The sequence below is a fragment of the Gadus macrocephalus genome, chromosome 3 (genome assembly GCF_031168955.1).
Source record: "Gadus macrocephalus chromosome 3, ASM3116895v1".
NCBI lineage: Eukaryota > Metazoa > Chordata > Actinopteri > Gadiformes > Gadidae > Gadus > Gadus macrocephalus.
Window position 1 is genome coordinate 21,798,675 of NC_082384.1, and position 25,878 is coordinate 21,824,552.

The 25,878-nt window shown below is 42.9% G+C and overlaps 1 long non-coding RNA gene across 1 annotated transcript in view; it reads right to left on the minus strand.

The window, feature by feature from the left end:
- Positions 1 to 758: 758 nt before the first annotated feature.
- Positions 759 to 25,878, minus strand: part of LOC132453591 (uncharacterized) — a 48,104-nt gene continuing 22,984 nt past the window's right edge. Inside the window, exon 3 of the long non-coding RNA XR_009524739.1 lies at positions 759 to 1,543. This is a non-coding gene — a long non-coding RNA (uncharacterized LOC132453591). The remainder of the gene's footprint in view (positions 1,544 to 25,878) is intronic.

A 25,878-nucleotide genomic window follows, 5' to 3' on the forward strand; every position in this document is an offset into this window, starting at 1 on the left:
TGTGTGATTGAACAGTGGTGGATTGAGGTTGTGAATTTTAGAAAATCAGCAAGTATTATAAAACATTACACAATATGTAGAGAGCAATTTTGTGATACATCGATTTTGATATTTTAGACTCCTAGGCTTGCTTTTACCCGTCTATATTATGTTGCAGCTCATCTGATTTTGAATTGATGGCAAAGGTAGAGATGGAGGAATTAAGTGAGATTGAAGTTACAAGTTAAAAATAGATGTTCTAAAACATAAAATAAATAAATGAATCATACTCTGCATGCTTTGTCCAACTGTATTATAAAAGTAATCTGTATACGACTACTTTTATAATTCATTTATAATAATACTGTGTATTACTAACAACCAACAACATTGATACATCCTTTTGCAGATTCCTACCACATAAGTTACTAATGCCACTCGATGAACATCGGCAGCAGAAGATGTTGATGATCGCTAAGAAGTTGTATAGCACAAGCTAGGGAACAAAGGCCTCGCCTCAACTCCCAAGGCAATTTTCAGTCCAAGCCTGTGTAGGTAGGTCTCTCTCTCTCTCTCTCTCTCTGCACAGGAACCACAGGGGATCAATGGAGCCTGAAGCCTCCCTGCAATGAGGCAGGATCCTCAGCCTGCAACCAAGGAATCTCATTTCTCTGGGTCCTGCAATGGCATTCCCTGTTGCTCATCTTGAATGAGGTAGAGCAGTTGTCTTTTAACCATATCAAATCCAAGTGTTTGATATGTTTGACTCAAATATTATTTTGTTTTTGTAATCTTAGATTATAGTTAGATTGTTGCTGGTTATTTAAGCCAACAATTTTTTCACCTCCTCTCCATGTCAGTGGGGAACCTTTGTGCTCCGTACTCAGAGAGATTGGAGCATCCCCATGCAGCCCAGCAGACAATAGGAAAAGGACCACACGGTGAAAAGGGCACAGACAGACTGCTTGGCAGGCTATTCATGTTTCTGAGTTTATTCCATTTATTTTATTCATCCATACAAAGCAATACACAGACACAAGCTCTTTAACCAATGTAACATACAACTTTCAAACAAGGTAGGTAACGCTTGCACATTAGTCTTCAAATATTAGAAAATATACTTTACTTTGACTCGTAATTTCTAGAAATCCCAATTCTATTACTATATTTACGCATTAAAGTCATATTCAAATAGCCCGCCAAGCCCTTATTCGAACTAGCTGAAAAACATCTTATGTTGGCGCAACTCTCTCTCTAGATGGCTCTTGGCCTATCTACATAGTCATTCACTGTTTCATAGCCAAGTTACAATTTGAAAACGGATGTGGGATTAGGATGCAAAGGGAGAGGTTGTCTCTACATAAACAGACGTGTGCTGTACAAGATGTAGACAAGGGCTTTCCAAACCTCTGGAGGAAGTATATGCCACCATCAATCAAGATTGACGAAGAGGTAGGTTCTCATCCAGACACAATCTCTAGCCGAAGCAAACGCGGCCAAGTCCCTTGCTGAGCCCATGCCTCACTGGTCGATAAAGACTGGGGGATGTCATAGGCAAATGTCTCTGAAACATCACACAAAACCACACAAAACAACATTGTTTAAAGCATTGTAAATTGGTACTCCACAAACCAAACATTCTCTGAGATATCTAAATTCAAACAGAGGAGTTTTCAATCTAAATACAACCTAGATTCAAAAGCAGTTAAAGATCTGGATTTGTCTCATGTAAACAGGGCCACTATTTATAGGCATAAAATCCCCCAGCGTATAGTTACAAAATAGTCCCTAAAAAATCTCCAAAGAGAGTCCTTAGAATTTTTGGCAAACACAGCTGTGCTAGCAGTGAGTTATTTTAATTACTTTTAAATATGTTCTCTGAGATGCATGAATGGGTATCCCCAAGAATCAATCAACAAATTTAACCCTATGTGTTTGAAGCACCAACTGTTCAAGTTACAGAGAGTATTTTATCATGATGAAAAGAAAAAAAAGAATTTATCGAAAACCTAAAGGAAAAATGTTCTTTGTTAAACCCAGACGATGAGATGGCTATAAATTAGGAACCAATCAGATTGCTGGATTTAGGCCGCCCGTTGTATAAATACACATATATACACACACACACACACACACACACACACACACACACATATATAAAATATATACATATATCCAGACCATGACAGTAAACGGCCGCTTATTTCCAAACCCCGCTGACGCAACACAAAAGAGACGTCAATAGCGGCTGAATTCTTAACCAGCCCTAACTGCTGATGCCTACTGCAGGTCTCCCCCTTATTCCCCTGAAGTAATTGTTCATTTTGACCTTTCCCCGGCCTTCGCCGAACGCCCACCTTGTAGGGCAACCTCATTACCATTTGGTTACGGCCAACTTTCCCCGCCGAGGACTCTCCGTGGCCAAGGCGTCCGCGACGGGTGTACGTGTGTAACCGGAGGAGGAATAAAAGGGGGGAAGCCGCGAGGAGGAGCGCTGGTAATCTGGTTTTGGGAATGACAGGGCGAGCTGTAGCAATCAAACATAATAGAACAAGCGGAGTAATCGATACGCGTCAGTGATGGCGGCCAGACAAAGGTTGTTTAGTAACAGGCAGCGCTAATCGAAATCAATGGTTAATCTGATGATAGTTCCTAACCTTTACACCTCTGAGGATTCATAAACGAGTGAGAGTCATTACGGATGGCGAGGAGAAGCCAGCAGGTGCAGAAGGCGTTTCACTTGTGTTTTTTGCTGAGTGCCCGCTTTTAGGATTGTCTTGCTAAGCTGCACAATGAGCTGAATATGGCCTTAATCAATAGCAGTTATAAGGCTCGGAATTCGTTTCTTTTTTTGCTTTTTTTAGGCTTTATTCATGAAGATACAGTGAGAGTTGGACAGGAAGGTGGGGAGAGAGAGGGGGGGGACATGCAGCAAATAAACCCGGGCAGGAATCGAACCCGGGTCGCTGCCATAAGGACTGAGCCATAATGGAACGCCAGGGCGCCCCAAAGTCTCTGATTTAATGTTCTCTTTTTTCCTGGGTGTTTTTTTTCCATCAATGAATACAGAAGTAGAGAAGCGGGTTCAAACTACCGGTAATTCGATGTGGGGAGAATAAATTATTCACGTGTTAATTGGTGAATAGATTAAAGTGGATTATAGAGTTAAAATGTGGCCTGTACCGTTTCAATTAGATTATTTGTATATCAATCAGGATGGGAGGTAATTGACATGGAGTTATGCCCTCTGCACCCGGTCAGTGATTTGGAAGATAGGCACAATAATGTTGAAGGTTCGAGGCCTTGTTCCGTTTAAAGTTACACGTTATCCAGTATAAATAGATTGATTGAGATGAATGAAATGTTGTTATGCAGTCATCTAGCTGCATATTCCTCCGCTCTCAGGACCGCAGAGTCGCTCACTATCTTCCGAAAAAGACTCAAGACTCACCTGTTCAGGGTCCACCTCGACACTGCATAGCCACCCTCCCCCTTCTGGCCACCATTGTACACTGTATTGTGTTGTGTTGTATTGTATTGTATTGTATTATAGTACTCAACTGTATAGCAACTGCAGTAGCTGCTATCATTGCTGTAACTCGGGGAATTGGTTAGCCTAGCGAATGTTGTACTTGCACTTGGTTCTATGAACATCCTTTCAGTACGGACAGCGATATATTGATGCACTTCTTATGACAAATGAACTTATTGTAAGTCGCTTTGGATAAAAGCGTCTGCTAAGTGCCCTAAATGTAAATGTAAATCAAGCTTAACAACTGCTGCATTGCAAACATTTAATTATAATTATTATGAAAAGAATATATATTTCTGTAATAATAATAATCCAAATTCACCTTGACTGAGCCGTGCACTGTCTCGCGCGAAACATAGGGAATGATGGCATAATGGAGTAATTGTGTTTATCTAGTTTGAGCTTAATTAAAAAAAAAAAAGTTGGTTGTGAATATTTCCATAGTTTACCATGTTGTTGGTTATCATACCCATCATGGCTGGGTGTCATTTGGTTGACGCCGTATTTGATGCTCTAGATCAGTTGCAGTGACTTATAGATAACTCCCATGTTAACTTCCCCCACTGGAAATGTGACGTTGGAGACCTAAGAGACTGTTCCCCCTACTCAAAATATTTTTTTTCTCGCATACTTGAGTTGATATGACGTAATATGAATTCGATCAAGATAGGGGTGTATATTTTGTCGTCCGTACATTTTGAACATTGGAGCATTGAAGTAGAAGGAAAGAGCACATTCAGATAAACACATTTCATCAGCTTAAAATAATAACAGATTTAACCGAAACAGGGAAGAGAACATGTTTGCAGATATTGCCCTGTCCAAGTATTGTGTTTTCTTTCAAAGGCGAACATGGAAAAGTTTAAATCAGTCTTTGGTTTGCCTTCTATTTTTTTTATATTTTCGACCTGTCTTGATTGCCTCAAAGGGCCGTGAACTATGAAACTGCAAAATGTTATCTATTGTCAACCTCAATAGATTGTATTGATTGAGTTATTCAAATAATGATTTTTTTTTTTTTCTGCTATATGAATAAATACAGGTACAGCTTGCCAATAGATAGCGATAGGACACCTCCACCCTCCATGCTAGAAAGTGTTTGTCTTTTTTTTCTAACCCAACAATAATTACTTATTTTAAGCAACACAAATTTTGCCAAACACCTCCTTGAATCTGATGCCTAAAGGGCGATTTATTCATCGCCCCAAGCAGAGTCTGTCTGTGTTGCAGTAGGGATACCTGACATTATTGACATTTACAATGATGAATGTGGGCACTCAAGACACAGGACTTCAGCCGCTCTCAATTTCATGAAGATCTCTTCTCCAAAATCCTTGTGAAATGAGAACTTTGTTGGACAAACTACAAGTCAAGGAGCTCAGGCCAGATCAACCTGACATCAAAATCAAAGAACATGTTAGCCTAAAAGGTAATAGTCCATCTAGTCCACGAGGCTTCTTGTTGGTACAACAGAAAGGCTTGGCTAGCTGTCAGGTAAATGCCTTATTTTGTTTCCAATGCTTATTTTCAAAAATGTCTGGGGACAGAGAAAACATGGAAATGTCAGGGTCAAGGTATTTGAAACATTTATCCTAGATGTTAGAAACAGAAGTGTACGATTGAAAACATGGAGTTAACAGGATTTGGATGAGGAAACAAAGAGATGAATGAGATACAGGCATATCTTATCAAAGATAACTTAATTACTGCGGGTCTGCGCTGGCCTTGTGCGGCCACAACGAAACCAAATCCTCAAAGAATCTGTTTTAATCAGGGATGTGTGTGACAACCGAAGATATTGTCTCACACACACACACACACACACACACACACACACACACACACACACACACACACACACACACACACACACACACACACACACACACACACACACACACACACACACACACACACACACACACACACACACACACACACACACACACAATTCAGGCAGAGACAACTGACACTTCCACCCAATGACAGTTGCTGCGTATGCTACGGTACATTCAAGTCAACGCCTCCTCAGGTAGCAACCAATGACCTGTGACTGTTCCGTTCTGAGAGGCTCAGCACTGTCCTCCCTGAAGGATAAGAGAGAAGACGAACAGCTGAAGCCAAACAGGGGGGGTAGCCATGAAGATAAGGGACGCCACATGGGCATTGCGGCGGTAGGTAAAAGATGTTCACGCAGTGCACTATACGTCCACTGCTATGGCCATCAGATGAACTTCATCATGCAGCATGCGACACACATCCCCAGGGTCAGGGCTGGTTTTTCCAGACCTGGGCGGATTCGCTGCATTTTCTCTCGGTCATTCAAGCGAAACCACCGTGCTTGATCAAGAGGCGTCCGGAAACTTCAAGGTGGAAAAAGGTGGAAATTCCGCAGTCTTGGTTTTAACGCTGGATATGAGCGGCGATGACCCCCTGCTGGGTTCCAAGACCATCAGAGACTGGGGTAACTTTGATCCTCCAACTGTCAGAGAAGCCGGGGGCTTTGAGAGAAGGCCAAATGTGGAGGATTTCTGCTTTTTATCTGGCATTGTTTCGCAAGATCATGCCAGACGTGGACATGCAGAAGACGCCCATCTGGTTAATAATAATTATTATTGGTAAAGAAAAAAAACACTTGTTATGAAAACATTGTTTTCATTGAAAACAGTCTAAAAACAAATGTGCATATCTGAACAAACTAGAGTGACTCATGAATACTTGCTTCAACATGTTAAAGACAGTGAATCGGAATTCAACTTAAGATAATGTAGACACATTTTATTAATTACAGTATACAATATCAGACACTGTACGACTCTCGTAGCTTATCTTCTGAAACTGCGATTGTGAGAGGCAACTTGTGTTTTGGATCAGGGACTCCTTTCCTTCTATGCATGGTCAATAATGGGGATCTGTGCAACAGCAGGCCATAAAAAAACAATGAGGAGGGGAACAGCGGTAGACAACAAGAGTAAGCTGTAAAAAAGTTCTGTTTACAAGATACTCAATTCTGGGTTTTAACTTATTTTATTATGTTTTAATGTGTAACGATGTGTAAAATGACCCTCTGCTATGTCTTGCTGTTGGCCTTCTTCACTTCCTGTGTGATAGTAAAATAGTTCTACAAAAACATGATACTACCTTGTGATAGGTTTCATTTACCACAGCTACTGAGGAAGGTCAACACTGAAGAGTCAAGATCTGGTAATTTCACATTCCGGATATCAGGCAGTGTTTGATTGTCATGTATCATTACATAGGTGTGTGATGGATCATGCTAAGCAGCCTTTCTCTTTCACCGGGCATCAGCGCCACTCTACAGCAAGGAGACTTGATCAATGGACCACACCGTCAAAGTTCCCATATTCAGCACTGGAAACCAATTAACAAGGCCCAGCTCAAAGCAGAATGATCCATGATCTATGAGAACGCCGGCTCCGAACCCTGACTCTGTTCCAGTGTTTCATGGAGACTAGGGCCCTATGAAATCCGTTTTATTTTTTTCCAAATTCCGTTGTATTTTTTTCCAAATTCCGTTTTTTCCGTTTTAATTTTCATGAATTCCGTTTTTACACTTTAAGCAATTTAAATCATCAAAACGAGTGTCAAATAAGTGCGAAAGAATAAAATTCTTACAATTTAATCAGATAGAAGACTACATTTATTAAAACATCCCAACATTGCACTGTTTTTAGTGCTTCAAATAAAAACAACATGACATAAATAATAAAGTGCTTATAAACTCTTTTTATAAACCCAAATTGTGGTTTGAAGGGGCGTGCCCTGGCTACGGCGTTCATTGTTTTTTATATGGATTTTGGACTTCAAGTGGTCATCGCACGTATCTTTGCGTTTCCAATCGATAGTATGTTGACATATTCTACAAAACAGCTGATCACCTGAGTGATGGAAGTGTTTTGGATATTGTTCGGCTCTGAATTTGGGGGTTAGAACCGAATTACGGGCGCTTTAACTTCTTCTTCGGCTACTTGTTAGGAGCGGGAGCGGGACCTATTGTTTGCATTCCCGCCACCTAGGCTGGAGTGGTGGACCGGGGATTTTTTTTTACATTTTTGTGGGAGTGACTGCTAAACATTCAGTGACGTTAATGTCACCTGTGTTGTTTCCCTTTTCCCTCGAAACTGAATTTCACCAAAATAATGGCGAATTCCGCTGCATTCCGCTGCATATTGTAAATGTGACGCGTGATGTGCCTTGTCCCTGTTACATGTTATATGTGCTGCAGAACAGGAATCTACTGAGACAGGCCCGTTTTAAATTGTAACTTTGTTACTTTTAATACTTTCCTGTATAATTAAAAAGATTATCAGCAGATTCCGTTTTTATTGTCAGATTCCGTGATTCCTTCCGCGTTTTCGTTATCGCGGAAATCATAGGGCCCTAGGAGACCCTTCAGAACACATATACGGAGACTTGTCAATCCTCTGCAGATTCTCATCACACCACATCCATGACAACAGCAGAATCAGAGGTTCTTCTTCTACTTTAAAGTAGAAAAAAAAACTTCCTGAGGGACAACATGACAAAGGATCGCCTGCATGCCTGAGCTGCGCTCGCCAGGGAGAGAAGAAATCAGAAATACTTCTGAGTTCAATAATAGGACATTGAGAGGTTTTACAAATGAAGGACAGAAGGGCAAAATTCCTGTACAAATGAGACACACACACACACACACACACACACACACACACACACACACACACACACACACACACACACTTTACCTTATCATAAGTTGTCCTCCAGCAATATATTTGTAACTGTTTGCAATAGCTATTTAGAGTAGAATATTTGTAAATTCTCACATTAAATAATCACTATTTCACAGAGCAATGATAGACTGCAGTTTGTGTTAAATTGTTTTTGGATGTTTACTTAGTTTTTCTAATATATCTTCAAATCCCATTTTGAAAACGGTGTTGAGATCACGATGCAAAGGGAGATGTTTTTCCAATCGAGACAGGTGGGAATGGTGACACGGGAGATGTCATCAACCGTTGTCAAAACCACCTCCGGAAGGTGGTGTACGCTACAGACGGTTAAGATTGACGAGCGAAAGGTTGCTGTCTAGACAGAATTTCACCAAGTCACCAGTCGCTTATTGGACACCAGTTGCACCACCAGTATAAGGATAGGGGAAGTAATATTACGATTTATCTGGAATATTGCCTTTCTATGTCAACCTCACCTACGATGCCAATTTACCAGTCGTAGACCTTGCATTTTAATTATTAAACATGATTCTAGGAAATATCAAAAGTAATGTAAATAGGTTCACCACGGTCACTCTCTATGCTCATTCTTGGAGATGTGAAAACCACTGATGCGTGTTGAAAACCTTTATGTGCATGCGCATATTTCTCATGAACTTCCCATAGGGTTTAAACAGATGTTTTTTAACCTAGCTACAACTGAAATAAAAAGAAAATGTTGTATAATCTTCATTTTCGTCTTGTAGTAAGAGGGATATCGAGGATAAGGAATTGTGTGCAATCATAAGCAATTGCTACGTAGCCAGCTTTTAGCATTAACATCTGTTTACTTGGCAGTCTAGAATAAACGTTACGAGATCAGCATCAAACATCATTCCTCTCCTCGCCCAGAGCTGGTGGAAAAGCAATGCCATTGTTGTCTTGGTTTCTGCTTCTATCATCTATTTATTTATTGAAGATTTTAGAAAATGCCCTCTGGACATCTCTCCCTTTTCATCCTATCATGTTGGACCGAGTGCAGACTGGACTCTGCAGTGGTGGTGACCTCTTGAGGTACAGAGTAGTAGCATTAGAAGGTAAGGGCCACAGCTAGCAGGGCTAAAGTATACATCTCAAGTAATAACACAATGCAGAGTTCTTGTACATAGCGTCAAAAAGTGTATTTCTTCATACTGTTCATAATGTTTCTTCATCTTTGAATGTTTTAAACTAATAATCCTGTAAGCCTTAAGGGTGATACTCAGTAATAATAAGAAAATCCTTTGTTTTTGCCACTGGGGAGTAAAAGATCTCTGAAGCCATGGCTGATTTCTCTTGCTTACTGCGGTGTAATTGCTCGCACTGTTCCAAAGCGGTGTGTGCTTGTGGGTTTACCCTTCATACGGTGTGAAGTATACTCCCACCACTAAACCGAATCAAACGTTTTTTTAGTTAAGGCACAGTGCAATAACCCTACGTCTTTAAGGAAGAGTGCCAAGGGGGGAGGACAGCTGGGGCCGTGGTGCCAAAGAGTAAAGAAGTGGGGGTCTTCAGTCCATTGACAAAAATGCTCCACTTTGCAGGGCTTCCAGCAAACTCACCAACGTCCTCAAAGGCTGCCCACCTACTTGCTGGGGTAACCACCAATGTGCTCCATGGATCCATCGGGAGCCACAAAGCGACATTAAACCCTGACGGACGTGGTTAACCGAGTCAATCAGCAGGTAAAGGTTTTAAAGAGTTTTGCAGAAACAGTTTGCTGAACAGTTTTTGGAGAAATATGACACTTGATGTTTGATAAGAGGGTGAAACAATAGCATGAGCCAGAGTGCTACTTTCATACAAAGCCTACCTGCACTTTATTTAGTAATGTCAGGCCTACCCCACCTATGTATCCTACTGTGTCTCCAATAGCAGCTCGCTGGCTCAGCCACACATGCGCAATATGCAGCTCCCCGCCAAGAAGTAGGAAAGTAACAGAAACGGTATGAATGCAGATTTTAAAATTAGCATATTGATCATTGGAAAACGTATCAAAATAATTGATTATTTGAGTTGCAAACTGACGCTTCCCGTTCAAACAAAGAAGTATTCAGAGAACATCAACGTGTTCCTTTGTAGCTCAGTGTTCTAAACAGTGCCTATCAGACAGCCGTTGCTTGTTTATCTATTTCAATGTAGAGGGTCGACAAGTTGTATGCAACTTGAGTCGTACAAAACATAAAAGGTGTGTGTGTGTGTGTGTGTGTGTGCGCGTGTGTGTGTACCACCACGTGCCCGTCTCATTTAAAATCCGAGCAGGGCATCCATATTTGAGCAGAGGGCTTTGATTCATGCGTTTGCACACTCCTTGATCCTGCCGCCTAATCCCTCAATTGGCTTGGACAAGGACAAGTTGACAATATAAGACCTCTTCCTTCAAAGTATCTTAAATAGTCCGTTGACCATTCACAACATGGTCACCCCTGGCTTTAGAGACATGCTTTTGATTGATCAATCATGTCCTGATGTGCAGTTTGATTGGGTAAACGTATTCTCTACACGGCTGCCAGGCCTGGAACGCCTGCAAAGTCTGAGCTACTTTTCATTTGGCTTACTTTTTGTAACGTGCTATTCCACAACTTTGACAGGAGTCATGACCACTACCACTGAACCGTTTTACTTCAACTGTTTAGCTTGTTATGCTACCGTTATGTCCAAGGTGCAACCCTGCAACCCTGGAGGGACAGATCGTTCTGTTTATGTTCCTCATCAAGGTTTCTTCACTGGTATAGGAGTTTTTGTTTACATTGTCCTAAGAGAACTTAAGGTCAGAGGATCGAGAACGGTGTATATTGTGTTCCATTGAAACCCTTTGAGACTGTCATTGGGTTTAAGAGCCATACAAATACAATTGACTTGTCTTAGTATTCCCCAAAAGTTTGTGAATCCACATTGGTGACTTATGAGACACCGACAGGGCTGCGGAGCAAACATTTTAGGCTCTGTTTGTCTCTCAAATTATTGCTCAAAGTACTGAACTGCAATCTCGAGCAATTCGGACACATTTCCGAATGCCAATGCAAAATGTAAATGTCAAAGTTTTCAACTACGTGAATTTACTTTTGAATAGTAAAGCATTACCCCTCCACACACTCAGAAGTGAATGTCAAAGCTTGGCGTTACTGACTTCTGGCAGTCAAGTAGCAACTGTCAGTCACAGGATTCACACGCAGCCGGGAATAGTCATCTCAGGTGTAGCCAGGCGCTTTCTTAAAGGACATCTATCAGTTAATGCCTCATCAATCTGTCCACACACACACACACACACACACACACACACACACACACACACACACACACACACACACACACACACACACACACACACACACACACACACACACACACACACACACACACACACACACACACACACACACATTTTTCAGACTTCAACAGCCTTCTATACTCCCCCGCTCAGTTTCAAACACTCCTGAAACGTTTCACATTCACATTTTCCTGTCAAGACGCCGTCGCTCGCAGATACAGACACTAGGCAGACAACAGGCCCATTTGAAGAACAATTGGTCCTCGACTCCCAGCGCATAAACACGTCAGCGAGAGGAAGACTTTCTCCGAACCGCGGAGACGTGTCGGGGGCCAGACGACAGAGGAGGGATTGCGACCCCTTGGAACCAAAGAGTGAAGCGGCAAGAGTCATCAACCGGGAGTTACACTTCAACTGGTATTTCTCACCCTGTGCGGTAAGGTTGGGCACAACTAAAGAAAAGACTCCAGAACAGATCCAACTCTTTTGTACCGCGTCCTCACTGACAACATCCTCTGCAAATAGGATTCAAGGCAGAACACAATGAGAACGGGGAGAGGGGAGCGAGGAGGTGGGAATACATGTGGCATACGGGTACAACATCTTCCCCGTGTCTGTTTCCTCATTATCCATTTTGCCACGTTTTTTGGAGAGGCTGCTCATTTGCTTTCATGGGCAGTGTGTGTAGATTAGGTCCGATCAGGATAAAAAACACTAAGGCTCAAGGAATGAGAGATTTGTGTTTAAGTAGCCAAGGACTAATTTGTCCGGCGAGAGATGATTAACAATCCATGGTTGGGTTGTGAAAATGCGTGAATGTATTAGAGGAGAGAGAGAGAAGAGAGAAGAGAGAGAAGAGAGAAGAGAGAAGAGAGAAAGAGAGAGAGAGAGAGAGAGAGAGAGAGAACACTGCAGCTACCCTTGCAAAGTACGTACAACATCCTGGTATTTTTGGCATACTGCATTTTCCATTCTATGTATTGGGACATACTACATCTTGTGCTGGCATCCTAAATAGTATGGTAGCATGGGTATTGGAACACAGGGCAGATAAGGCTCTGGGGCTCTGTGAAGCTGCACACCTGTGCTGCATTGAACTAATCAAAGCACACAGGATAAACTGGCCGTCACAGCGCACGCTCAAGGAACAGCTCCGACATGTCAGCAAGGCTTGCACCTGTTCTGCCTGGAAAGGTTTCCAAGGTGCCAATAAACTGGTGTCACAAGGTCTCCCTGTTCCCTGTATGTCAGAGAAGACCTGCTTAGACATGGGTGCTGGCACAATAGTCTTTTCACTTTTGCTCCCAGCACATCTAATGGCGGGCACAGTCAGTAAGTATTCCTCTGTTTGTCGCGCTTCTAGTATTGGTTCAAGTCACTGAAAGCGGGGAGGAGGAGACACAATGCTGGAGGGGTTATTTGTTTATATATGTTATTACTTAGCAGTGATTACCAAGGGAGTCTTTCTTTGAGGCATGATGTACTGTTGTTATTGTTCTGTTTAACGAGAGGCGGAAAGCATTTTGAAAATCACATTTGTCATTAGGACTAATGAACCAAGCAGATATCCGTGTCCTCCAGGAAAAAGCCAGCTATGAACTGGAAACCAACCGCAAATAACCTCTGGCTCCGACTGCTACTGTGTGACACAGTGTTCGCCACTGGATGAGACCCCCAGGGTCCATAGCATCTACCTGTGTGACCCTTTTCCTGCTCACTAATGACATGTCTGGCTTCACCCTGTGTTACTTTTATAAGAGAAATTGCCTGCTTGAATGACTCAATTGTAAATAATTTACGATAAGACGTCTCTGATAAATTCTTAGGTTTCCCTCCCCCCCAAAAAAATATTCTTTAGCATCCATGGCCAGTTCACTTCCTTCTAACGTGATTTGTGCAAGTTGTAAGTCGTATCTGAACACCGAGTGCTTTGGTTTCAAATTGTCAGCCCTGCAGGACTCGGTAAGTGAACTATGACACCACTAGGGCACTTCTTTACCCGTGTAAAGATTCCCTTGGCTCCTCTTCCACAAAAATAAGCACAAGAGGAAAAAGCGGGTCATTTCTTATTCATATCTTTGTGCATAATCTTTTCTTTTTTCGTCGGAAGTGGCTGAAGCTTCATAATCTGGGGGGAAGCAAACATAGACTGAGATATTGCGTCGCATGGCCCTGGGAGTCTGGCGGCAGCACTTTCACGATCAAGGACCATCTGAAGGACCCTCATAATGTTTATCCGATGGTATGAACTATAGGGATAATCATTATGTTTATGACTGGAGACTACCTATTGGGTAACAACTGGGTAGTGTCTGAATATGACGGAATTTTTAAGAATAAAAACTTGTGCTGGTCGTCCAAAAGACATATTTAGCTTGTTAGGAAGGTTTAACAACTGACTTGGAAAGTCAGTGCCTTACTTATTCACAATATCTTACACCTATGTGTATATAATGTATTTATCATGCAGAGTAATTTTATACAGAAATGTACATGGCATCTATGCTGTAGATCTTTGCATCATGCGTCTGTCCATCTTGGTTGATCTTTGTTCCTCTACCATAACAGAGAAGCTTGTTAGTAAGATGATCTCAATAGCGTCCTACGTTCACCCACATCTGAATAGCAACACCCTCCCCTTCTAGCGGGGAAAAGCAGGAAGTCAGTTCTTTATCTGCAAATGACAAGCTGGTTTAATGAGCACCTCGGAGGAACGGAGGGCAACACACACGCGATCGCACCGGGCCTGTAAATCCTTGTCTTTGTGATTGGTTTTCCCTGACAAGAAAGAAAAAAAAAAGAAATCGGCCAAAGACACCCATTGCCAAAAACACAAATAAAAGTAATTAAAAAACAGCAACATCATCAATCTGGCCCCACAGCATGTCTGGCAGGGCTGGTCAGCCGCACTGAATTAGCGCTCGGCGGTCCGGTCACCGGTAGACCGCGCCAGTCCGGCGGTGCCACCGCCGGGTCACTCTATTACCTGGCACGGAGCCACACACAAGGCGGTGTGATTGGATATAAAAGACCGCAGAAACCACCTTGGGCCCCATTGTTTGCCAAGAGACGAGTTCCTGAAAGGTGGCTCGGGTAACGAGATCACCCAGCCGGCGGCTGATTAAATGCGTCGCGTTTGGACTCAAAGGGGAGGGTCCGGGATATGGAGTGACGTGAGGGGGGGGGGGGGATTTTTGTGATCCTGTAGATTGGGAGCTTTTATTTACAGCGCAGCGTTTGACAAGCAAGCTCGCTGCGGGATGTTTTACGGAGTCTCTTCATTTTTGCGGATATTAAAAAGTCTCCGATGAGCGACGGTTGAGATGCTTCAGATATTAAATTCCAAAACACCGTAATTGAATTGTAATTGAGTCTCTGTTCGGCCCTCTTGTCAATGGAGGGCTCCTCATTGGAGCAAAGATTCAGTCGGAGCAGCCTATGACCATCTCCCGTTCTAAACACAAGTTTGAAGTGAGGAGGTAGTGTGTGTCCTTGGTCCGAATGTCACAGGGCTTATTTCGTTCTCCTCTGCTTAATTAAGAAACTGTTGCAATGAGGCAACACTCAGGCCCCACAAACATTTGAATAACATATTTAAGCTTACCCAAAAAAAGGCAAGGGAAACGGAGAAAAACAAAGTAATCCGAGGGGCTAGGATTGTTTAGGATTGAGTCATTCGTCCTCTCCATATCTAAAAATTGCATATTTGGTTTGTTTCCTCCGAGTGGCCACGGAAGTGGTTCACTGCATAAATAAGGTGATATGAACGTCTACACAGCAGGGCCTGCTCTGGGGGACCGCGGTTTATCGAATCCGTCTATCCGGCTCGCTCCGCAGCCCACTCAGGAACATCATGTTATCACAGCTCCCCCTTGTCTTTTGACTTGACTCTGGTATTATCGGTGCTGCCAGAAAACATCATGTTTGCACCAAAACATCCCTTTCCTTTGCGGGCTCCCCTCCCCCTCCCCCATGTTCCAAGCATTTTAGGTAATTACTGTTTTATGAAGTAAGCGACGACTCGATTCCGCGGCAGATGTGATAAAAATAGCTGACAGGAATGTTTTGACATAATAGTCACATTGTCTCACAGAGAGAGAGAGAGAGAGAGAGAGAGAGAGAGAGAGAGAGAGAGAGAGAGAGAGAGAGAGAGAGAGAGAGAGAGAGAGAGAGAGAGAGAGAGAGAGAGAGGGAGAAAGAGAACGAATACGTCTTCTGATGAAATCGGGAAAGGGTGCACCTTGATAATTATCTCCATGTCATTCAGATGGCGCCGGGATAAGACTTTGTGTTTGCTCAGGCTGGCAGAGCCGGAGTGTTCTCGGAGCGGACTTAAGGACGACCTTGGATCGGAGGTTTGCGATGACTTTGTCTTGGAACGAAAATGCTGTTCGGCAAGATATGCCGGAGTGATAATCAAGTTTCAGGTACAATGGATTGCTTGTAGTTCTGTACGGATAGTCCGACGTTTACCTATGGCTCAGGAGAATGATTCTCTCTCTAAATCAGCCATGAAGCAATAACAAAACCACAGGCGTGTGAGGTTGAGGTGACGGTGCTGTCAAGGCACTTTCAAAACAGAGCAAAATGAAATGTGGAACTAACAACACAATGCCGATGTCATCATGGCAGTTCAACCAGCACTGAATAAATGTGTATACGCATGTATCGTTGGATCGAGGGGGCCATGTTTGAAGGAAAAGTTGCAGGGCTCCTGGCTAACAAAGACAGCCGAGGCGAAGACAGAAAAGATAAGCACGATGTTAGGGAATACGAATGTGCTCCAGGGAGGTAAATGCACAGTGACAACTACAGTTAGATATGTGCATGCCAACCTTATATTTTTAGATCATGAATACCTAGCAACCTCTCGAGTTAATTAAGCTGTGCGCACTCCCTGATTGTTGTAATGATCACAACTAGCATTTGCAGAGGCGTTCTGTTCTAAGCAAAACCGCATCCAAGAGGCAATCAAAGCCTCCTCCTCATATTAGGCAAATATGCCCTTTATCAAACGCAACGCATCATGCAGACATGTCAATGCTACCACACACTGGGCAAAGATAGGTCACATTTGAATACCGGGATTTTTTTTCCTGTCTTTCTTGGGGAAGGGGGGAGAAGAATTTCTGATCCGGGTGATTTCACATTTTAAGTGTATTCCGTTTGATGGTCCTGCTGTTTTTGTATTTTTTCGTATAAATACCACATGAGTTATTCATTCATAATCCGATCCCGGCTTAAAAATTTAAATATGCCAGACAAACAGGCAAATTCATCCCTCTTTTCATCTTTTACATGCACACTATTTTCTCTTATTGTCTGCAACGATCCAGGCAGCCAGCAGGCATCCTAAATAAATGCATGGACAGGATGCTGAACGGCTTGGACTAGGAAATGGAAATGATCTTCTACAGGGCATTTACTTTGACCAGCAAAGCAAAGTTTGAATTCACATCCCCTATGCACCATTGGCTTCTGGGAAATAGTCATCATTCATGCCGTCTCTGGGATAAATAAAATGCCCTTTGGGCCAATAATTCACTGAGGTGTCTTTCTTTGGCGTAGCAGGGACTAAGATGTCAAAGCTCTTGGATGTAGTGAGACAGATGATGTGATGATACTCTCTCTCTCACACACACACACACACACACACACACACACACACACACACACACACACACACACACACACACACACACACACACACACACACACACACACACACACACACACACACACACACACACACACACACGTGTACTTTTGTTATTCCTCTGCACTCTGAATGTGAAACCATTTACTGTGAAAATGCAAAAATAAGGAATCAGATGGACGAAGGATCCATTAGACTTAGGTTGTATTTGTAGGAAAGACTAGGGTGGTTGGACTGCAAAACCTTCTGATGAAGAATTTGGTTCTAAAAAGTGTCGATCAAATATATAGGCCATAGCAGATACAAGACTGAAGGCTGAAATACTTAATCGTAAAACATAAATAATGTACTGTTGCATCTTCATTTCATGCTCTGTTAATGTTCTTTGCAATGGCACAGTGTGATGCTTCCCAGAGGAAGTGTTGTTAAACAAACAAACAAAATCTGACAACAACTATACCTGCTAATTCCACCAATATTCCCGGGAGAGTCCCGGTTTTCACTATCCTCTCCTGGAAGGCACCTTGGGACAACCTTATCTCGATGATTTCCTGATTAACGGGAAAACCCATGTTATTAATAAAAAGAGAGACCTGCCGCTTGTATTTACTTGGCTGGTTTACGCAGATTATCTGTCATAGTGTGATAAAAAGACACTATCCAAACATAATGCAACGCAACGACACCATGAATGCTAGGCTAATAATTAGATTAAGTTAATAATCCAATCATAACGCAACAAGATGAGACGCCACAAGACTTTGATTGGCCATCCATCAGGTGTTTTCAAACTGATTCTCAGTCCATTTATTTAGGGATTCTTCACACCCTTAAAAATCCCTAGAATGCCGGAAGATAAGACTGTGAACCGGATCTTCTTTTTGGGGGGTGGGGGGGAGCCCAGACCCCCCATGGTGTTTTGCAAATCTCTCCATTTCTGAGGCCTCAAAGTTGGCCAGTATGCCAAAAAAAAACGAAGCCTGTTCCTGCTTGGTTTTTAAAATGCCCGAGTGCTTAGGTAATCACCGAGTTGTAATGATATTAATGGTGTGACATTAATGTGCCTGTTTACTTACCCCCTTGTTAATTATGACTCTGGCTACGCTCCTGGGCTCTTCATAATCTTAGGGCTCTTCAAACCATGATAACATTAATCTCATCAGAGTACACAGATGATATCATAAAGTACAAGCACATCGTTTTCATGTTTAAATAGGACTTATGGTTGTGTTTCGCATAATGATTTCAAAGTCATGGCTTTGTAAACAGGATGCCGCTGGGCTCTCTATGGGTCGGACCCGAGTCCACGCATGGCGTGCAGGTTTGGGTGCAGTTGACAACAGAGAAGCAGAGTGGAGTTATGAATTTTAAAGGTTAATGGCACAGGATCAGTGTTGGGCACTGACGCTTAAATTGATATTATTACTTTACCTAGTACTACTCCCCACACGAGTAGGGTAAGAACTTAACTAACCCCGTTGCTTCATTATCGTAATCGACGCACTCGCACAATGTGGGATATTGGATCGAGCTCTCGGTGCTCGACGGTGTCACTACTGCTGGGTTCAGTGATCCACTGGGTATGTCTGATGGTGGTATGATTTGAGCGCCAGTAAAGATCAGGCTGTATCCTTGCCTCTGTGTCTATATGTGATTATATGGTTGAGTGAGTAACCCACGAGTAATAGTACTACAATCCTCTACATTACATAAAGTTACAACACACGACACCAAGCGAGCTAGCTAGCTCAGGAGTTAGGGACACTTACATTCAGAGGCTGGGAATATTCGCAAGACTTTGTTTCCTTGAGAGGAAAGATACGAACATCGTCAAATTTGCAGACTCTAAGACCCTTTGAATGCAAATCACAGGACCTGAAGCCAACTGAAACACCTTGTACAACCACATAATATGGTCACGCTCGTGGGAATACACCCCACCAAAGGTGAGCTCTCAGGGGCCGCAGAAATGGCTAAACAACCAAAACTGGATTCTAGTATTTTCGGCCGGCTACAAGTGCATGGAAACGAATGAAGCTTGTGTGAGAGTGTAATAGGTAAAGTAATATTACTTTTTCAAAGAGCAACAAGTAATGTGATAAATTACATTTTTAAAGAGTGAAGAGAACAACACTGCACAAGATACAACATGACTTTAAACTTGTTAATGCTTTACGGCAATACCTATTTAAAGGAAAGGATTATCTCAGTTTAAGGCCATTTGCAGTGTTTTTTGCATCAAAGAAACACAAATACAAAAATTGCTTAAAAGAAAAAAAAAGGTGTTTTGCCTTTATCTGATTTTGCATATATCTTCTGAAATATGCTTAATTATGTTGCTATATCATATTAAAAGGTTGGTATAGAAGTGAACTATTTAGAATTGTTTTGTCGAGCAATACATTTTGTCTAATAGGCCTACATGTGTTTATTGTAATCTTTGTTACCCAATGAAGTTTGCATGACAGATGTTTGCATGACCACTGTTGTTTGCATGATAAGTAACCATTATTCCTCATTAGCTGCAAAATATTAGATCATAATGCACCACACAAATCCACGAAAATTGCATAATGATGTATTGGTGTTTTACGGGCGGCAGTAGCTCAGGAGGTAGAGCGGGTTGGCTGGTAACCTGAAGGTTGCTGGTTCGATCCCCGGCTTCTCCTAGCTGAGTGTCGAGGTGTCCTTGACAAGGTACCTAACCCTGACTGATGTCGAAGACAGACATCCTGTCTGTCTTCGACAGCTGCTGCTGGAACAGAGACTTCCAACTCTCCAGCAGTAGCGCCCCAAGGCCAGATATGCGCCCAGCGGGAAAACTGATGATGATGATGGTGTCCAAGGGAACTCCTGGATGTGCATATGGTGGTCTTTTAATAACCATATACATTCATTTTTGTGTTTTTCAAGTGTGCCCGGCCAGACAGCAGGCCTCAACCGTATAAAGCTTCACAGAAACATGAATCAGCCTTCAATTTAGTCCAAACATAAATTATTATTTATATATTTTTTTTTTTGTGTGAGAGAGAGAGAGAGAGACAGAGAGAGAGAGAGAGAGAGAGAGAGAGAGAGACAGAGACAGAGACAGAGACAGAGAGAGACAGAGACAGAGACAGAGACAGAGACAGAGACAGAGACAGAGAGAGAGAGAGAGAGAGCTACTTCAGATTGTAAGAATTTATACCATAATCAAAATTGCTCCTGTTTAGCATCAAATCACATACACCCTCTGTCCTTTCAGAACGGCAAAGTACAGCTTCCTCGTGTGCTGGCTTGAATCTCATTGAGGTGACGAGTTGATTAAACCGAGATGAGCTTCCCTGAATCCTGCAACACAGGATTTGACCCCCTGTTCCCAAACCCCAGATTTGGCCTTGTGATTAATCTTAATAATTAAGGAAATGGGATACGCACTTTATGGAAATGCATTTAATTACAATATTATAATGCAGGCGCTGGTTGAATTTCCCAACTGCCCCTAGCTAGTCCATTTAACGTCGCCATAACCTAATGAAAGATGAATACTAATATTGAATTCAAGCCATTAGGATTCATTATACTAATAAATCCAGCTTGCGACTATAAATGGCACGAAAGCGTTGAGTTGCATTTCCATAGAGGCATGCAAAAAAAAAAAAAAAAAAAAGGAAATCGACAGCCATGTCGCTGGAAGTTATACGGCAGACATGTGGCTTTCCAAGGCTGCGTCTGTGCGGCTAATGGCACAGGTGACATTATTTATACTGTAATGTGCATGTGCAGCTAATGGGTGGGAACCCACCACCTCAGACTGCTTGGAGGATCAGGCAGCACTTAACCGGGCCCGTTTCCCCGCTTGCCTCTGGGGGGCAGCGGCAGGGTGGTTGGGGAGGGTGGTGGGGCAGCGTGGTGGGGCAGGGTGGTGGGGCAGGGTGGTGGGGCAGGGTGGTGGGGAGGGGGATCCATACTTTTTATGGGAAATCGACATTTGAGAGGGAAGGGGGGGCTCAGCTCATGACCTTTCCAGATGTGAACAAAGCTGTGAATGACAAGTGCATCGATTCCCGCGTCAGACGTTTTGTTCCCTTATTAAATGTGAAAAGTTCTGTTCTCGCCAGCGGATAGAAAAAAAAAGGGAAAAGGCGATTCAGCGGGCGAGAGGGAAGCCGACATGATTCCAAACTCTCTGAGTGGATCTAAATGAACGCGCGGCGAATGTGATTACGTCTTCTTCTTTTTTTACACCCACTACGGCCTGATTGACTGTGATTTGGTGAATAGCGCTCACTTCACAGACATCACTCGTAATTACTTTTTTTTTTTTAATCGTCTGGCACGGCACGGTCAATTAAATGAGCGACATCTTTCTCGGTGGACGATTGTTTCTTTCACTGTTGAATCAGAGGACATGAAGAAGGAGAAGCAGAAAGGGAAGGAGAGGAAGAAGAGGAAGAAACCAAAAAACCAAACTCTAATCCTTATCGTGTCGTGTTAAGTGTGCAGCGCAGGCAGCGCTTGTGCCTCTGGGATTTCAAAGACCATTGAAGACGGGGGTCTTACTGTCACATGCTACAGAGGAGTGGGGGGGGGGGGGACATAAACAACCTTGAGAACTCATTGACGGCATGTTCACATAAACAACCTTGAGAACTCATTGACGGCATGTTCCTCGCTTTGTATCAGCAGAAGGGGCCAGTAACTTGTTTGGCATTAGAAATGAGGCGCTCCTCACTGCCTTTCATTAAGGGGCAGTGTGAGACAGAAGAACAAGGGAATATTAGGCAAAACTCATGCATGCATACACATACACAGACACACACACACACACACACACACACGTACACACATGGATTTAGGCAATATTTATGAGGTGTATAAGAACTGGAATAATCCGGGATTTGAGAATTTATAATCACATGCAAAAGAGCTATATGTAAATTGTGTGCATATAAAGGTATGTGTGCTTGCGAATATGTATACCCATTATGCAAGCGAGCCTCCAAATGGTCTCCTTCACCATTAAACCCATCTCTTAACAAGGTTATTTTTAGATCCCTTAAAAGCACCACCTATGCAATTTTTGTGGAGGGGCCTGTTTTTTTCAAAATCCCTGCGCCTCCTGGTCACATCTCTGTCTCTCCCCGGTCTCCCGGGGGGGCTCTCGACACAGAGGTAACCCCAGGCGTCGTCAAAATCCCCCTCCACAAATCCCTGACATTGAAGCACCAAGTGCCATATTCTGATGGCTATGAACCCTGGCAATAATAGCTCCGGAAACGTCTGCCGCTGGAGGAGCGCTGCAGGTAGTAATGAGAAACCCATCTCGCTCTTTTTCTCCCCCCTTCCCTATACGACCTGCCTTTGCTCCAAGGCTTATTTACTGCATATGTCATTGGGGCGGTCCCTGTCAGAGCAAAGACCCGGCTTTAATACCGCTAACCAAAACCTCTTGGGAATCGCACACAGAGCAGGGATCTCGCTGCAGACCGGACTCAGTTGGAAGTAGAATAAGTTGCCCGTTTTAGTTGACCGTTGCGTGTCACATGGATGGCTGCATTTGTCCATAGACTGACAAGCTCTGTAACTTTGGCTGATTTGCCAGACACTGATGGGCTCCCAACCCTCTCGCAGATGTCAGCCTGGGGATGGAGGGGAGACGGGGGGGAGAGAGATGTGCATGCGTTTCAACACCGTGCCTGGGCTCCTCCACAGTTAATCCTGTTTTTCAGGCTTTTGGAGGAGGTCTAGTGTACTGCTCTGAGTAAGCCTTTTAGAATGACTATACATGTGATAGCACATGAGCCTACTGTAAGGAAAGTTTGGAGCTAGATACGAATACGTTATTCTGTACTATCCTAGAATCTGTTATCCATGTGCAACAGGCTTGTAGGATCGATCGCATTCATAACAATAAAGCATCGTATGAAGCATGTATGTAGCATTTAACTTGTCGTTGATTAGCGGCAGAGATTAATTAAGAGATATTTGCTTTACTGACGAACAACTTGGTTTACCTCGGACCGGCCCTACTTTCATTATGGATATCTTACCTTATCAGTAAACCCAATGCAAACTATACAATCATGAACTTATTAATATATTTATTATAATCAACAGTGTGTTGTTAACCCCCATTTCCCTAGTTTCATCCTCTTTTAATAATAATAATAATAATGTTAAAAGTAAATCTAAATGAACTAATGTGCTTTTCACTGGGACCAATCCCAAACAGCTAATCTTATTTAGTTTGAGGCATTATTCGTCGTAATTGACCTCACTTGGGTGTACAAGAGTAAATATGTGTTGCGGTAAGTCATGCCAGGAAAGAGGAACTCAGGCAGAGATGAATTAAGAGATGTTTGCTCTACTGACAAAGAAGTTGGTCTAACACGGACCGGCCCTGGTTTGTGGGGCGGGGGGGGGGGGGGGGGGGGGGGGCGTGCAAAGGTTCATGGGAAGAAAATACTGTCAAAGAGCGCAGCCCAGCGCTCGCATGAATCACTGCAACATAACTCCCCGCGACGTCTTAGAACCAAGCCCATTAAAGACCCTGCGTCTGGGATTGTTTATGACGGGAAAAGTGCTGCGCAGTGCAAAAAATAACCAAAGCATTCAAAATGGCCCCCACCACTTCCTGGCTAGTACGATTAGTTATGCATATTCATTAGGAGGGGCTCATATTTTGGTGCTGGACGTACAGCAGTCACGCTGGGAAGTTGGATGATTGCGCTGGTACACAGGTCTTCCTCCATATGCTCCCACTAATGAGGTCAGACCAAGTCTCGCACATTTTTTTCAGAGTGGTCCAGCTGCCTTTTAATAAGGCCCCTGCATGTTTGTGTATGCTAATGATAGCACTGTTAATAAGCTCATTTAGAACCCCGCCAACACTCCATCCTCTAAGATAATTGACTTTTTTGTTGTACCCGTGTGTGTGTGTGTGTGTGTGCATGTGTATGTGTCCATTCTCACAGCTTTCCCTTTCCTCTCTGAACGAACGTATTCTGTTTCAATATATACGGTACGGGACCTAGCTTCCTGCGTCGTACAGCAGTGGCTGGTTCAGCTACTGCCTGGTTCAGCTAGTGCCTAATCAACACATTCAAACCCCGCCGGCCCGGAACCATGAAACCGTCACCGTACCGTTTTTCTCCCCCTGCTTCCTCCAGATTCACGGTTGCGGACGACCCAGCCAAGCATCGACGGAGCGCTCCAACGCGGCTGTTATTATGACAGATAGGTGACCGGGGCTACATCAGAGGAACGTTCGCGAATACCCACTATATATAACGGGGGGAAATAAACGAAACCACTGTTTACCACTGACAATGCATTTTTTTCTAATTGCAGAGGTGCCCAAGATCATCGTGTGTGTGTGTGTGTGTGTGTGTGTGTGTGCATTTGCCTTGGATGCATTTTTTTTTGCGTTATATCAATTCATGGGCAAAGTGGTTTTAGTGTCCCATCGCATATACACTGCAGGGCCGTTAAGTGTCGCAAAGCCTTTTAGCTGATACGCTGGATATTCTCTTTAGTTATGACCTTTACACCATTGACATTATCTGGGTGCTTTACGCTAACTAATTTTGAAAAGAAATCCATATTCTAGCGTTACAGTTAGCCCATAAGATGTCATCGCCCATAGAGACGTTTCTTTTTTTTCCCTTCTAACCCTAGCATGAACCGAAGGTGTTTCTCACACACGGATGCCTATGTATAGATATATAGTGTATACCTACACAAATAACTTCATTTTTTGATCTCTGTACTTCAAGCTTAGCTCATCAGATACAGGTAGAAAGAGAAAATCATTTAAGCCCAGATATATTGTCCATTTTGTGATTGTTGTCCGGATCATGTCCACTTATAAAAACTACACACAGTTTCATTAAACTGGAGGTCACCGCGATACTTTTCAATTTTCACAATTAATGGCCTATTCCTTACACGACACGGTCATTGATTTCTGCTTTTTTAGCCATTCATGAGTTAACAGCTAGCACCCTAGCCGTCTCTTAACAAAAGATAGGCAGGCGATGAAGATCCACTGTCAACCTGATTGTTACATTGAAGTGTTGGGGCTACGACCTCAACATAATTTAAACGCGATAAAATAATTGCTTGAATGAATTCCTCTAGAAAGCTTCAAGAGGAATAATTGGAATGGAACAATAATTGAATGAAAAATAGAAGAACCTACCAACATCGACTCCATCAATTGCTATTCACCCATTTTTTTTCAGCGGGTGGGAGGGTTGAGGGGAGGGGGGGCATAAAGCTTGTCGCTAGCATGCTTTGACAACAATTGTATTGACATTTTTCCACATGCTGTACGATAAAGTGATTTAAAAGCCATACCGTAAGCATGTTTCACTCTTTTATCTGATTGAAGGGGGAAAAAAAGGCAAATACAGCAGGTTGCAGAGCTGTTGCAAGTTGAACGCTGACTCAGCAGTTATTCAACAGCACAGGGCTAAGGTAGGCCACCTTTGGTTTGGCGACAGAAAGTTCACAAGAGAAACATGATCCAAAACTTGACTGCTTAACCAGGACTAATCTTCATGGGTCATTTACTGGGTTACTGCTATGACCTTAACTAAATGGTCATCCCTGAATGATTGTGAAGCTATGAAGGTGAAAAAATAAACACGAAATTCAATGATGAATTCAGCCACTCAACTGCAACTTCACCATCATGCCCTCTGGA